Source organism: Dermochelys coriacea, chromosome 6 (genome assembly GCF_009764565.3).
Source record: "Dermochelys coriacea isolate rDerCor1 chromosome 6, rDerCor1.pri.v4, whole genome shotgun sequence".
Classification (NCBI taxonomy): Eukaryota; Metazoa; Chordata; order Testudines; family Dermochelyidae; genus Dermochelys; species Dermochelys coriacea.
This window is the reverse complement of record NC_050073.1, coordinates 37,257,013-37,272,535: the sequence shown is the minus strand read 5'-3', so window position 1 is coordinate 37,272,535 and position 15,523 is coordinate 37,257,013. Positions and strand designations below refer to the sequence as shown.

Genomic DNA, 15,523 nt, shown 5'->3' with positions numbered 1-15,523 from the left:
AAATGTTGTTGATTACAACCCATATTTACAATAGTGAAAACATTTTAATTGTGATACAATCATTCATACACAAGCTCATTCACAAAATATTTATTCTATAGCCATTTGAAAATACAGATTTTATCAACATTATAGGGACAGTTTCAATTTAGAAAATATATATGAAAAAACTCACCCTTTAGAATGAATAACCTAACTTTGAATATATGCAATTTTTAATTTGTATATTATAGTTATTTTGAAGTTGGCAAACAGTTTTTAAAATATATCTAATATAGACAATAATAAAATAAGTTGTGGTACCTAATACTTTTTAGATACTCACTACTATATAGCTTGCTTAACAATCACATGTTCTAGCTCTGTGGGTGGGACTGCTGTTACCTCTCCATCGTAATGCTAAGAAAGAAGTGGCCCCAACCCCATATTTCCCTTGGTACAATAGTATTCTGATGAGATTTCCCCACTCCTGCCCCAATCTGGATCACTTTATGAGGACCACAAAGCTTGGACAGAGCCACTGTCCCCTCTGCAAGAGCAGATTTCAAACAAATGGTGCAAGTGCACCACCTTTACTTTTTACACTCTCAGATTATCAGTTGTGAGAACTTACTGGGTAAAATCCTGGCCCACTGAAATCAATGCAAGCTTTTCCATTGACTACAGTGGAACCAGCATTTTACCCACTGTTCCACACTTTGGGTGGAATTGTGAATACACATGTTGGAATAAGCTTTACAGCCACACACCCAGAGTCCAAGTCTCTGCACAGGAAAAGTGTATGACGGGAACTTGCTACTGGGAGGCCACATTGTCAGATGACTGGGTACTGGTGCATCCATTGGCATTAAAGAGCATAGCTGATAGTAAGACTGGAAGGATTGACGGTGACTGGGTAACTATTCAGGCAACTGTACATGTTAAGGTTGATTAATGATAAAGTATAGTGAAGTTGCAGCCAAAAGCTTTTCACCATAAAGCCAAGGTTTTATTCTTGCCACGCACAATGGGCATCAGCACAATTATCTGAACACAAAATGCTATCTTTCACATGATAAAACACATAGTAGATGCCCTTGTAGCTTTCTGAATACAATAGAGTAAATGCTTGGAACCCCAAAAAGAGTATGAGTACTGTAGTAAGACAAAGCTCCATGCCATTATTAAGAAAATGTAAGACAAACATTTCAAAGTGTTCAAACTCTTGCTGTATTGTTCATAAATATAATAGTTAAATATATTTTGCAATAGTGTACACAAATAGAAATCAAATAAGAAATATGAAAAGCAAAAGTTGAATCAAGAGAGAGCATTTTCACTTTGAAAAATTATGCAGCATTAATAGCATCTCCTTCAAGTATCCAGACATAATGATAATATGCCCATTTTTTCTTTTAGGGCACAATTCTCCTGTCATCTATGCCTAGCGCAGCTCTGCTTTTGGCATAATTTAAATGAAAGACACATAACAGGTCTCACTTGTTCAGACTGCATTAAATCTTTTTCTGTTCTGTTCAGGTTCTTATATCATGCCCATCATCATAGAGTCAAAGTTTGAAAAATATTTTGTATATTAGGCATCATTTCAGACAGACAACAGGTGGGTGCCTTCCAATAAGATTAAAGAGAGGTATAATTTGTCCAACAGAACAATTTTGTCCAAGAGAGTTAACTACATACGTCTTTCAAAGATTAGAAACACTTCAAAATGTTGGTGTGCCAGTTAAAAGTTAGAAAGACAATTTCCCCTTCAGTTCCAAACCTGGGCACCATTCACAGTAAATTTGTGTATCAACAAATATTATACATGTACTAAATATGGGAGGGACAAAAACCAAGAAGCTCTACAAGTTGCAGTTCAGAGAGTTTCTGTGGGGGTGGAGTTATAGCACTGGATCTACATAGTTCTACCGGACTAAGTCAATATTGATCCATTGACTTCCATGGAACTACACCAATTTACATCAGCCGATGTGGCCCATGGTTTTCAGATTCAAAAATGAGGCAAAGCTTCATATGTATGGATATCGCAAGATTCACAGGGAAATCCTAAAAAGTGCCAGGCAACCCATGCAGAGAACCAGCCTTTACCCTTTGCCAGCAAAACTCACTCAAGAGACATGCTATCACCGTCTCCTGATCCATAACCCAAAGTGGGTTGATGGCATAAAGCAAGACCCTATAGATAACAGAGTAAGCACTAATTTCTGCAGGAAATTCCTAATGGGTTTACAGACAGGTGATGGCACAAAAGTGGCTCTTCCCTTACTCATCTCCTTCTGCTTAGGAATGTCCTTTCACAACCCATATGAGACCGATTACTGATGTTCATGTGGAGGACCTTTCACTGAACTGGGGAAGGGGAATTATATATTACTTTGAGCTTCCTGCCTCAAAAAGCCTGTTTACACTAGAGACTTTTAAAACATTGTCCACTAATTTTGGCTCAGTTCCACCCAGGTCAGCAAGATTGGTAGCATTAATGTACATGGATCGCCAGCTGCTGCCATCATTTTATGTACTATGCCAGTCAAACTGACATTGATCAGGAGATATGTTGCTGATGTCCCATCTGCACTAGGCTCCCAGCATTGATAACCCAGGTGGAAGTGAATGGGTGTTAACCTGGATGTCTAGAATAGACAGGGGCCATATATAATTGTGTCATTGGAATAGGATTTCTTCTTTCATTCATCTGTATCATGCAGTGGGAAATTATATGACCTCAACTCTGTACATATACTTGTGCTAATTTTCCTCTCTTCATAGAATCTCAGGGTTGGAAGGGACCTCAGGAGGTCATTTAGTCAATTCCCTGGTCAAACAGGACCAAACCCCAATTTTTGCCCTGATCCCAAAATGGCGCCCTCAAGAATTGAACTCACAACCCTGGGTTTAGCAGGCTAATGCTCAAACCACAGAGCTATCCCCCACCCCCAAAGTCTTATGCAAACAATAGCACGGTACTTTGTTATTTTTAATAGAGGATTTAAAGAAAGGATAGAGAGGTACAGAAAAGAGAAACTGAAAACAGAGTGAGAAAAGAGAGAAAAGAAAAAAAGGAAGTCAGAATTGAGAGTGAAAGAAATAGAAAGTAGCCAAAACCAAAATAAAAGAAGAGACAGCAAAGAAGAGTATAATAAAAGAAGCAGGAGATGGAAAAGAAAAGAAAAGAAAAGAAAAGAAAAGAAAAGAAAAGAAAAGAAAAAATAGTTAAGGTATGAAGAATTGAAACAATTTATTTGGACAAAAAATGAAAGAGAGAATGAAAGAAAAGAAGTGCAGGGAAAGAGAGCACAAAGATGATGGAAAGAATACAAAACAAGGATTTTTTTTGTAAAAAAAAAAAAGTAAAAAGCAAACAGCAAACAGCAAGGCAGAGAATACAAGTACCAAAATCAGCAAATTTGATGGACATTGGTCAGGCTCCCTAGGTTTTCTGAAAATTTTAAGCATCTGGATGAATAGCCTTTCTTAAAATCATGTGGGAAAAGCTTTAAAAAATTCAATGCAATGGACATAATTTTCTGCCACCTTGTATCTTGTGTAATTATTTACCACTCTGCAGAGTATATGCAGTGCTGTATTAAAATGCTATCATTCTGATCTGGTAATATTTTACATTCACTTTCCACAAGTGTAACTGAATATATAGAGCAACCCCATAGCAAATCAGGCCTAATGTGCAATTAAAGGCTAGTTCTGGCTATTTTACAAATGTGTTCACTTTTAATAAATTCTTATAATCTTTTCCTTGTTTCTTTGTAAGATGCATCCCAGACATAATTTCTCCACAAATTATTGAGGAGAATGGGTTCTTAACCTCCCATGGAGGGTATGCAGCTAGTAAAGCATAGAGTTCAGTATAGCATAAAGTGAGCTATGCTTTCTGATCACCCAGAAATTGTTCCTCCAGCATAGCAGCTGTAAAAGCCAACTTTTTAGGTGCTGCATATAAACATTTTAATGAAAGAAAATAGCAAATGCTTGTTTACATTTAAAATATGTAAAGTAGGACCTAAGAAAGCCAACTTTTTTACAGAGAAAATAAAACAAAAACCCTTGAGAGATAATAAAAGTGTGGATTAATCAGTTCTCCTTTCAATAGATGGGTATAAAGAATTAATGGAAAATGTTTGTGTTTTGAGAAATAGAATATAACAGAATGTATGGCTGGACTTTTTATAATTATAGTTATGAGATGACAAATGGATCAATAATTATATATTCAGAATACAAAAGGGTTTTAACTAAATGTTCATAGTTTGCTCAAATATTATAAAATATCTAATTAACCTGCATGTAGAGCATAGAGCACAGAGCCAACTTATAGTCTCAAGATCTCACCATAAGAAAAACTTATGCCCATTAAATTTAAAATATTAACATTTGTAACCAATCAGCACATAACTACTGTTCAAATAAATAATCTGAATTATGTTTTATATGCAGATAAATATAAATAATACAATTTAACATAAAAACTGTGGCAATCAGCCTTCAGATATATATATATTGACAAGATTACCCAATGGCCTATTACTATACAAAAGAGTGGGACAAATTACTTATTTATATATACAAAACATGCTTATAAAGGCCAGCTGCAGGTATTTTTTGAAAGTGCATTTTAATAAGGTCCTATTCAGCAGGGGAACAAATGGAGGAAAAGTAGTTTGCACTACAGAGTTTAGTGCAAGAGCTCTCTCTTTTTCTAACAACGAAATCAATCATTTGTCCAGACTGTGGGGAGTCAGAGTTAGTTACTGAAAAGAGCTCCATATATAAACAAGTCAATAACTCATTGTGTGTTATTGTTGGGCTGAAGAAGTCTGCTTTCAAAAAGCTGCCCCTGCTTCTCTGAGAATGAATGTCACTGTATTCAGAGAGTGGCAGAAGGATCTTTTGTTTCTAGCTATTGCTGGCTGCCATTTATGTATGGGAAAAGAGAAGTAGCTGCTAGTTGTTGCAGAAAAACCATACCATAACTATTGCACAATTCTACATTATGGCTGTCCCAGAAAAGACCTTATTTTTGTAAATATGCTTCTGTTAAAGACTTTACAAGTTTGCTTGAGCTTCTGAAATCTTTATTAATATTCTGTATATAATTATTTTCACTTTATAAAGAAGAAAATGACAATAGAAATTAGTGATGACAAACTATTTAATAACTTGATTTTATCTGAATGTGAATAATTAAAGCAATTAACCAATTCTGTTTGATAACTATAGTTATTCAATATATGTGCTATAGATAACTGTATTTAGTCATTTAATAGTAGTATATAAGTAAGCTTTGATCTTTATTATATTCTGTATTTCTTGTAATAATTAAAAGATTACAAAACAATAGTAACTAAATCATCTCAATTCAGATTTGGGGAAGAACGAGAAATGCAGCATTATTATAGTTCAAGCTGCAATAGTTAAGCTTGATTCCTTGATCTCCAACAGTATAGCTTCCAAAAAGTGTCAGTGTTCTAGCCTGATATTTTACAGGACCATAGACCCCAATCCTGCAAACAAACAAGTGATATACATTCCACAAGTAAGCACATGTATTGAATTCAGTGGGATTGCTTGGATCAGTACAGTTACTCACATGTGCCTGTTTGCAAGAGCATAGTGTAATGAGATTCTTAATGATCACTAGTGCGCCTCCTTGCCTCTAGGTCTGCGAATGTAGCTTTTGCTGCATAGGGTGTCTCCTTGCTCTTCATCGCTCACTTTGCTATAGTCTTTCTTCTGATAACTTTGCCCTCCAGGTAGGTCACCCTTTAGTCCACCCGTACCGTGGTTATGAAGGACAAAAGGACAACTGTCCAAATGCCATCTCCAGATAGTGTTCAGTCCCAATTTGAGGCTCTATGCCACTACACCAATGGCTGGTAGGGCAACATGGGCTAACCCGCTAAGCTGGGTTCCAGCCCAGGGACCCTACAACCAGCAATGCAGATCTTGTTGCTGTTTCCCAGTGCTCCTTTCTACCAAGTCTCTCTATTTTCTCTTTCTCTTAGATTTTCCATGGAAGCTTACTCTATTCCCTGCTCCTACCTTCACAACTCCTACCTTCTTGCCAGATTCCTTACTCTGGGGCAGGCTCTCCACCTGGGACTTTGTGCTTGTCCCTGCTTACCTCCCTCATCCCTGGGACTGACTGCAAAATTCTTCCCCTGAAGATCCTCTCTTTGCCTTGGTCTACACTGTGTGTGTGTGTGGGGGGGGGGATTCGATCTAAGTTACGCAACTTCAGCTACGTGAATAACGTAGCTGAAGTAAAAAGAAAAGCAGTACTTGTGGCACCTTAGAGACTAACAAATTTATTAGAGCATAAGCTTTCGTGAGCTACAGCTCACTTCATCGGATGCATTTGGTGGAAAAAACAGAGGAGAGATTTATATACACACACAGAGAACATGAAACAATGGGTTTATCATACACACTGTAAGGAGAGTGATCACTTAAGATAAGCCATCACCAGCAGCGGGGGGGGGGGGGGAAAGGAGGAAAACCTTTCATGGTGACAAGCAAGGTAGGCTAATTCCAGCAGTTAACAAGAATATCAGAGGAACAGTGGGGGGTGGGGTGGGGGGGAGAAATACCATGGGGAAATAGTTTTACTTTCTGTAATGACTCATCCATTCCCAGTCTCTATTCAAGACTAAGTTAATTGTATCCAGTTTGCAAATTAATTCCAATTAGGCAGTCTCTCGTTGGAGTCTGTTTTTGAAGCTTTTTTGTTGAAGGATAGCCACTCTTAGGTCTGTAATCGAGTGACCAGAGAGATTGAAGTGTTCTCCAACTGGTTTTTGTATGTTATAATTCTTGACGTCTGATTTGTGTCCATTCATTCTTTTACGTAGAGACTGTCCAGTTTGGCCAATATACATGGCAGAGGGGATTGCTGGCACATGATGGCATATATCACATTGGTAGATGCGCAGGTGAACGAGCCTCTGATAGTGTGGCTGATGTGTCAGCGGCACTGCGATGGGTACCCGCATGGCCCCACAGCATGCCAACATTTTTATGGCTGACTGAGAACAACGCTTCCTCAGCTCTTGTCCCCTAATGCCCCTACTCTACTTGCACTACATTGATGACATCTTCATCATCCGGACCCATGGAAAAGAAGCCCTTGAGGAATTCCACCATGATTTCAACAATTTCCATCCCACCATCAACCTCAGCCTGGACCAGTCCACACAAGAGATCCACTTCCTGGACACTACGGTGCTAATAAGCGATGGTCACATAAACACCACCCTATATCAGAAACCTACTGACCGCTATTCCTACCTACATGCCTCTAGCTTTCATCCAGATCATACCACTCGATCCATTGTCTACAGCCAAGCTCTATGATATAACCGCATTTGCTCCAACCCCTCAGACAGAGACAAACACCTACAAGATCTCTATCATGCATTCCTACAACTACAATACCCACCTGCTGAAGTGAAGAAACAGATTGACAGAGCCAGAAGAGTACCCAGAAGTCACCTACTACAGGACAGGCCCAACAAAGAAAATAACAGAACGCCACTAGCCATCACCTTCAGCCCCCAACTAAAACCTCTCCAACGCATCATCAAGGATCTACAACCTATCCTGAAGGACGACCCATCACTCTCACAGATCTTGGGAGACAGGCCAGTCCTTGCTTACAGACAGCCCCCCAATCTGAAGCAAATACTCACCAGCAACCACACACCACACAACAGAACCACCAACCCAGGAACCTATCCTTGCAACAAAGCCCGTTGCCAACTCTGTCCACATATCTATTCAGGGGATACCATCATAGGGCCTAATCACATCAGCCACACTATCAAAGTCTGCCCATCTACCAATGTGCCATCATGTGCCAGCAATGCCCCTCTGCCATGTACATTGGCCAAACTGGACAGTCTCTACGTAAAAGAATGAATGGACACAAATCAGACATCAAGAATTATAACCAGTTGGAGAACACTTCAATCTCTCTGGTCACTCGATTACAGACCTAAGAGTGGCTATCCTTCAACAAAAAAGCTTCAAAAACAGACTCCAACGAGAGACTGCCGAATTGGAATTAATTTGCAAACTGGATACAATTAACTTAGGCTTGAATAGAGACTGGGAATGGATGAGTCATTACACAAAGTAAAACTATTTCCCCATGGTATTTCTCCCCTCCACCCCACCCCCCACTGTTCCTCTGATATTCTTGTTAACTGCTGGAATTAGCCTACCTTGCTTGTCACCATGAAAGGTTTTCCTCCTTTCCCCCCCTGCTGCTGGTGATGGCTTATCTTAAGTGATCACTCTCCTCACAGTGTGTATGATAAACCCATTGTTTCATGTTCTCTGTGTGTGTATATAAATCTCTCCTCTGTTTTTTCCACCAAATGCATCCGATGAAGTGAGCTGTAGCTCACGAAAGCTTATGCTCTAATAAATTTGTTAGTCTCTAAGGTGCCACAAGTACTCCTTTTCTTTTTGCGAATACAGACTAACACGGCTGCTACTCTGGTAGCTGAAGTAGACACACTTAGATTGACTTACCGTGGTGTCTCCATCACGGTGAGTCGACTGCTGCCGCTTCCCCATCGACTCTGCCTGCACCTCTCGCGGTGCTGGAGTACAGGAGTCGACGGGAGAGCACTCGGGGGGGGGGTCAATTTATCGCGTCTAGACTAGATGCGTTAAATCGATCCCTGCTGGATCGATCGCTGCCCACCGATCCAGTGGGTAGTGAAGACATACCTTTTGTCTTTGTTTTTTGGCACATCATATGAGGCTATGACCACCATTTTCTTCATTCACTTTTAACCATTTGTTTTTAAAAAGTCCTTTCACTTAGTCTAGTACTCTTAAGGAAATGCAACAATTTTTGCACTATTCCATTTTCCCGATATTCTCACTAGTCCCTTTAGGGAAAAATCTTTGATCCAAGCTGACTCAATTTTTCAAAAAAGAACTTTGTTTCCATAGAATATTGCCCACAACGCCATAGATCATGATTAACAGTTTATTTGGGTTTGCACACATTATACAACCTATCTTTATGTATTTTAATAAGTTTAATTTATCATTTAAGGCAGAATGACCGGCTAAAACTATAAAAATGACTACTTTACTTTTTGTATCTGACTATGGAGAATAGTATTATCTTCAGTTTTTGAACATACATCATAAAATCTTCCTCCTTTTGTTTCCTTAGTCCGTAGTTCTTGGCATTCCTTCACAAGCTCCTTTCATTCACAAGCTGCTTCATGACTACACTTGTCTACTTAAGGATATCTTATTACCCACTTCCTCATTTTTTAGAGCTTGTTTTGCTGCTTTGTCAGCCACCTCATTTCCAGGTATGCTGATTTGTGCCATAATCTACTATTGTTACACAGATACCTGCTTGCATTATTTCTGTAGCTAGGAATATTATTTCAGAGTTTGTGTCATTTTTTTTCCTGAAGTCCCTGATCTGATTGTGATAATGCCTGACAAGGCATCAAATAAAATTACAGCTGCAGTTGGTCACACATCTCATACTCAGGCTAATGCCAACATTACCCCTATTAGTTCAGCCATTAGAATGGTCACATAATTCAGTAGCCTTTTAGATTTTTGCACATTTTTGGACTCGGATGACAGAAGGCTGTTCCTACTCTACCCCGGCTGTCATCTTTTGATCCGTCTGTATAGACTTGACAAAGCCAGTCCCATTTTTCATAAATTAATTCAGAAATTGTATTGGTCATAATGTGTAGTATTTTCATTCTCTTGGTTTTTTTCATACTATTCCAAATCCATAAATGGGAGAAATAACTGTCCATAATTTGATTTCCCATTACTAAAAATTTTTAGTTCTCTCAATTTTTCATTTAAATATATCTCCTTTGCCTATTCTTTCCCTGATAGTATTAGGAAGTCTGTGGCAATCCATCAAATTTTGTCTATTAATTTCTCAGCAATCCTCATAAATCCATTGTATACTTCTATTTTCATTATTCCTTTTACCTTTGCCCAAAAGATTAGATCTAATAGTTCCATCCTTAGGTTTATAGGTGCTTCTCCAGTGGCTATTTGCAGCACACATTCATGTTGTTATCATTGCACCACATGTCAATCGTAGAGCTTGGGCCTGGAACAGTTCCAAGTTTCTAACAGGTTTCAGAGTAGCAGCCATGTTAGTCTGTATTCGCAAAAAGAAAAGGAGTACTTGTGGCACCTTAGCGACTAACAAATTTATTTGAACATAAGCTTTTGTGAGCTACAGCTCACTTCATCAGATGCATTCAGTGGTTTTTGAAGCTGAACGAAAAGCTTGTAATCTGTAGTCTAAAACTGGTCTTATCAATGCACGCCTTCCTCTGCAGCATAGGGCACGGATCACTTGCTGGAGGATTCTCTGCACCTTGAAGTCTTTAAACCATGATTTGAGGACTTCAATAGCTCAGACATAGATGAGAGGTTTATTGCAGGAGTGGGTGGGTGAGATTCTGTGTCCTGCATTATGCAGGAGGTCAGACTAGATGATCATAATGGTCCCTTCTGACCTTAATATCTATGAATCTATGAATCTATGAATTATATATCATCAATACCTTATCTGCATCCCATTTGTATCCAGCTATACTACTAAGTAATTTAATTCTACTTTTACAATTTTTATGATATCATCTATGCAATCTTTCCAAGTTAATTTATTATCAATTAATTTATTATTATTGTAGGAACATAAATTATTGAACTATCTTAATTTTTTCACCATAAAGAAATAAGTCCCAGTCTTCCCTAATTTTCTTCCTGGTTAAAAGCATTCCCTTAGTTTTTGCAAATGAGCATTTAAATCCCCCAAACATTTTCCCACTTGGAAATTCTCTGGAGTGCCTCATTTGTCTTTCCTCAGCTACTTTAATGCTTTCCTCAGCTACTTTCCTTTATGCTTAGTCCTTATAGCACAGTTGTCTGCAAAGAGGGAAATACCTATTCCTATCTGCACACTTCCCAAGGGGTCATTTATCATAATGGAAAACAAAGGAGGGCTGACAATACTCCTTTGTGGAATTCCATTTGCAAGCTTGTAGGTTTTTAATAAAGTTATTCCACTCTGACTTATATAGCTGTCACTTAAAAAGTCCCTTATCCACCAAAACATTCTCCCTTTTATTCCAATTTTAGCTAGTTTATATAGCAGGCCTTCCCTCCATAGCATGTCATATGCTTTTTCAATGTCAAGGAAAACTGTTACCATAACGTTTTTAGTCCTTATGCTTTTTGTACCTCTGTTTCCAGTCCCTATATCAGGGGTGGCGAACCTGAGCCTGAGAAGGAGCCAGAATTTACCAATGTGCATTGCCAAAGAGCCACAGTAACACATTAGCAGCCCCCCCCATCGTCTTCCCCCCTGCCCCCAGTGTCTCCCACCCGACAGCAGCACCACCGTTCAACACCTAACCCTACATCCCTGCACCTCCCGCCCACTGTGATCAGTTGTTTTGTGGTATGCAGGAGGCTCAGGAGGTGGGGTGGGGGGAGGAGGAGCAAGGGCGCAGCAGACTCAGGGGAAGGAGTGGAGTGGAATGGGGCTGGGACCTGGGGCAGAACCAGGGGTTGAGCAGTGAGCACCCTGTAGCACATTGGAAAGTTGGTGCCTGTAGCTCCTGCCCCGGAGTTGGCGCCTATGCAAGGAGCCGCATATTAACCTCTGAAGAGCCGCATATGGAGCCAGAGGTTGGCCACCCCTGCCCTATATGGTCAACTGTACATCTTCCTTTTCTGAAGCCACTTTGTATCTCAGTTATAATATCATTTTTCTCCAAGTATTCCACTAGTCTTACATTTATCATATTTTCCATGATTTTCCTCACACATGATGTGAGAGCAATAGGCCTATAAACATCAGGTCTTGTATGTACCTTGCCTGGTTTCCTAATTAGTATCACCAATTCTTGTTTTTATTCCATTGGCACAGCCCTTCCCCCTCGTCCTCTTCCCCCACCCCCATATATAATTATTTAACCACAATAGACTCTTCAGATTCCCTTCTGACAAGTGTGGAAGCATTTCATTGCTTATGTTATCTTTACCTGGTGATATATTTTTCCTTGTTCTATTGGCTGCAATAAGCTCCTGCTACTACAATTTTTGTTTAACACCTGAGTAGGTTGAGTAGGTTTCAGAGGAGCAGCCGTGTTAGTCTGTATTCGCAAAAAGAAAAGGAGTACTTGTGGCACCTTAGAGACTAACAAATTTATTAGAGCATAAGCTTTCGTGAGCTACAGCTCACTTCATCCGATGAAGTGATGCATCCGATGAAGTGAGCTGTAGCTCACGAAAGCTTATGCTCTAATAAATTTGTTAGTCTCTAAGGTGCCACAAGTACTCCTTTTCTTTTACATCATGAGTATATTCTTTCGAGCCATTTAATAGTTCACAGCTTTCCTCAATAAACCTCCTTTTTTTCCCACTCATAAAACTCACTGCTTTGATTCATATTACTACTGACTTTTGGAATTCTTTTGCAAAAATGTCTGCCTTTCCTAAGTTAGAGACCTCAATTTCATTGTTTACAATATGTTCAGGTACACATTCCATTCATTCTTGGAATTTGCTTATACATTTCTAAAAGCTTAAAGACTATTTGTTCAATTTCCTACAGAAATTTCTCCAACTTCATTTTTTTTGTCTTTCTGTTAATCCTTTGTGCCACCAGACAAAGCATTGTATATTTTATAAAAGTAATTGAGTCTTTACTATTAATTGTGTATCTTGCTTGTTTATATGCCTTATTTCTTTCGTTGATTGTTAATTTGCAATCCTCATTCCACCAGGGAACTGGATTTCTAAGTCAGTAAGTCAGGGACAATATGATGTTTTGTTGATGACCAGATCAAGTGCTGCTATAATTCCTTTTATTATGTTGTTATAGAATTCTTCTATGATCTCAGTTGTATAGTTACTACATAAATATTCATCAAATTGAATCTTGAAAATGTCCCCAATCAGCTTTTCAAAAATGTCAGCAAGGGACTCTTCTTGTGTTTTCGACATTTCCTTGGCCTTGGTATTCAATAAGCGTAGAGAAGTGATCACTTCCCATTTCAGTCTTCTTTATGAATTTCCAACATGCATTTACTAGCTCTATTATTTGTTCCAATTCCCAAATCCAAAACAGAAAAAGATTCATCCACTGAATTAAATCTAGTAAGTGCACCTGTAGTCAATATAATCAGGTTATACATGTCAATAAATTGTTCTAAGCATTTACCATTTTGATCAATTTTCTTATTTCACCATTGTTCATTGTGACTACTAAAGTCTCCACAAATTATGAATGGATTTTTGATATTATTAACTAGTGTTCCTAATTCTAAAATAACTAATTTTTATGTGCATTATAAACATTATAAATCGGTATGTAAGTGTTTTTGTTCTGTATGGGAATCTCAGTAGCATGATATTCAAAACTTAAGTTTCTGCACATTGACATAACCAAATTCCTCTTTTATAAATACAACTTTAAAATGAAGCTTTTTCATTTTAAATTGTTTAAATATTCCTCATATTGATACATCAAGAGACTGAAAAACTGAGCTATAAAGAGCCTAATTCAACAGTAAGCAGAAACACCTGTCTCATGCATCAGGGAAGACAGACAGAGTCCATACTGGGGGACTAGCATGGGCTATGAAGCACAGAGGCTTGATGGATGTTTCACTAAACCAAGCCCATATGAATTCATCAAAAAAATACTGGGATTGAATAGTAATCTGTTAAATTTATAAACTACTGAAAAGCTACAATACTACTCATAACATCATAATAAATTCCTTGAACTATAAAAAACTCCAAAAGGAAAAAACATTTTTTCTATTATTATCATCATTAATATTAGCATGAACTTATCGCATTTAATTTCAGCAAAAAGACTGGCCTACAAAATCCCTACAAATAGTTTCAGAGGGGAGAAAAAGAATGCATCTGCAGAATCCCACATATTTACAGCAAATGGGCATTTGCAAATATAGAACAAAATATGCAATTATTTGATTGTACAAATGCCTTCACATGTTTCCAAGTTCACCTACTGAGCCCTGTTTGATATTGTAGCCTTTATTATCAATAGTATGGGATGAAATGTAAAAATTTGCAGAATTAGGGTTAAGGTTACTAGTAAGTGTTGGGATTTCCCCTGAGACCTTTTCCACTCAGCTTATCCAGAGCACTTCATCCAGTTCTGGAAGAACCTTTTATCCAGTTCTACGGAATCCAAAAAACTGAGTTTGAATCCAAACTTGTCAATGATGTTTCTTTACTGGAATTTCATAAAGCTACACCTGAGGTGATCAAGAAACTCCAAACTACATAATTATAAATCAGATTGTATATATATATATATATATATATATATATATACATACACACACACACACACACCCCTTTGTTTTAGAATATATATATATATTCTAAAACAAACATGTGCACACTTCATTCTACATTGTATCACATGTTTTATGACTGGCTTACTAATTTTATGAACCAATCCCTGTATAAAGAAAAGGAGTACTTGTGGCACCTTAGAGACTAACAAATTTATTTGAGCATAAGCTTTCGTGAGCTACAGCTCACTTCATCGGATGCATTTGGTGGAAAATACAGAGGGGAGATTGATATACACACACAGAGAACATGAAACAATGGGTTTATCATACACACTGTGAGGAGAGTGATCACTTAAGATAAGCCATCACCAGCGGGGGGGGGGGGGGGGGAGGAAGAAAACCTTTCATGGTGACCAGCAAGGTCCCTGTATAGACCATGAGTTATCCATGAGATACAAAGTGTGCTAGTAAGCAAAACTGCAGCTACAAGCTTATCAGACATTACTCTTCTTACTATTTCTTTATCTACTAGCTACATATTATTTACAAGGCCACTTTTGAATTCACGCTTTGTCCATTGTTAACCTCTGTTTCCTTACTTCTGTTTTCTTTCACTGTTCATGCAAGGCCTTCAGTTAGCTGGATCTATCTGGCAAATATCCAACCAATATATATAAAATGTAACTTTCAACAAACTAAATACATACAGATACATAAAGTATTAAGCTGCTTCTATATAGTGTGCATTTACCCAATAATGTGTGTAACTTTCAAGGACGGGGGAACTATTTTGCAAATATTGACAAGCAAATGTATTCAGAGACAACAATACTAAAATATACTAACATTTATGGTTGTGATACATTTCTTGATTACCTTATTATCTACAGTATTCAGATTGTTTTTCTCGGATTTGACATTGTATTGGTAGAAGCCTTAATATCAAATGCAACTGATTGTACGTAAAACTGATTACAAAAACAAGAGTCTTGTATAATTAAAAGAGAAAAATACAATCAAAATAACATATATAAAAACTGAACCAGATCCTAAACTGAGCCTGAGTTCTGCTCAGTAAGGAGGTAGGAAGAAAGGTTATTTTTCATTCCATGATCATGGTAGCAGCTGACGGCTAGTTTCATCATAAGCTA

General features: G+C 38.0%; 1 protein-coding gene across 1 annotated transcript in view; it reads right to left on the bottom strand.

The window, feature by feature from the left end:
* DCDC1 (doublecortin domain containing 1) overlaps positions 1-15,523 on the bottom strand; it is a 421,814-nt gene that overhangs the window by 245,120 nt on the left and 161,171 nt on the right.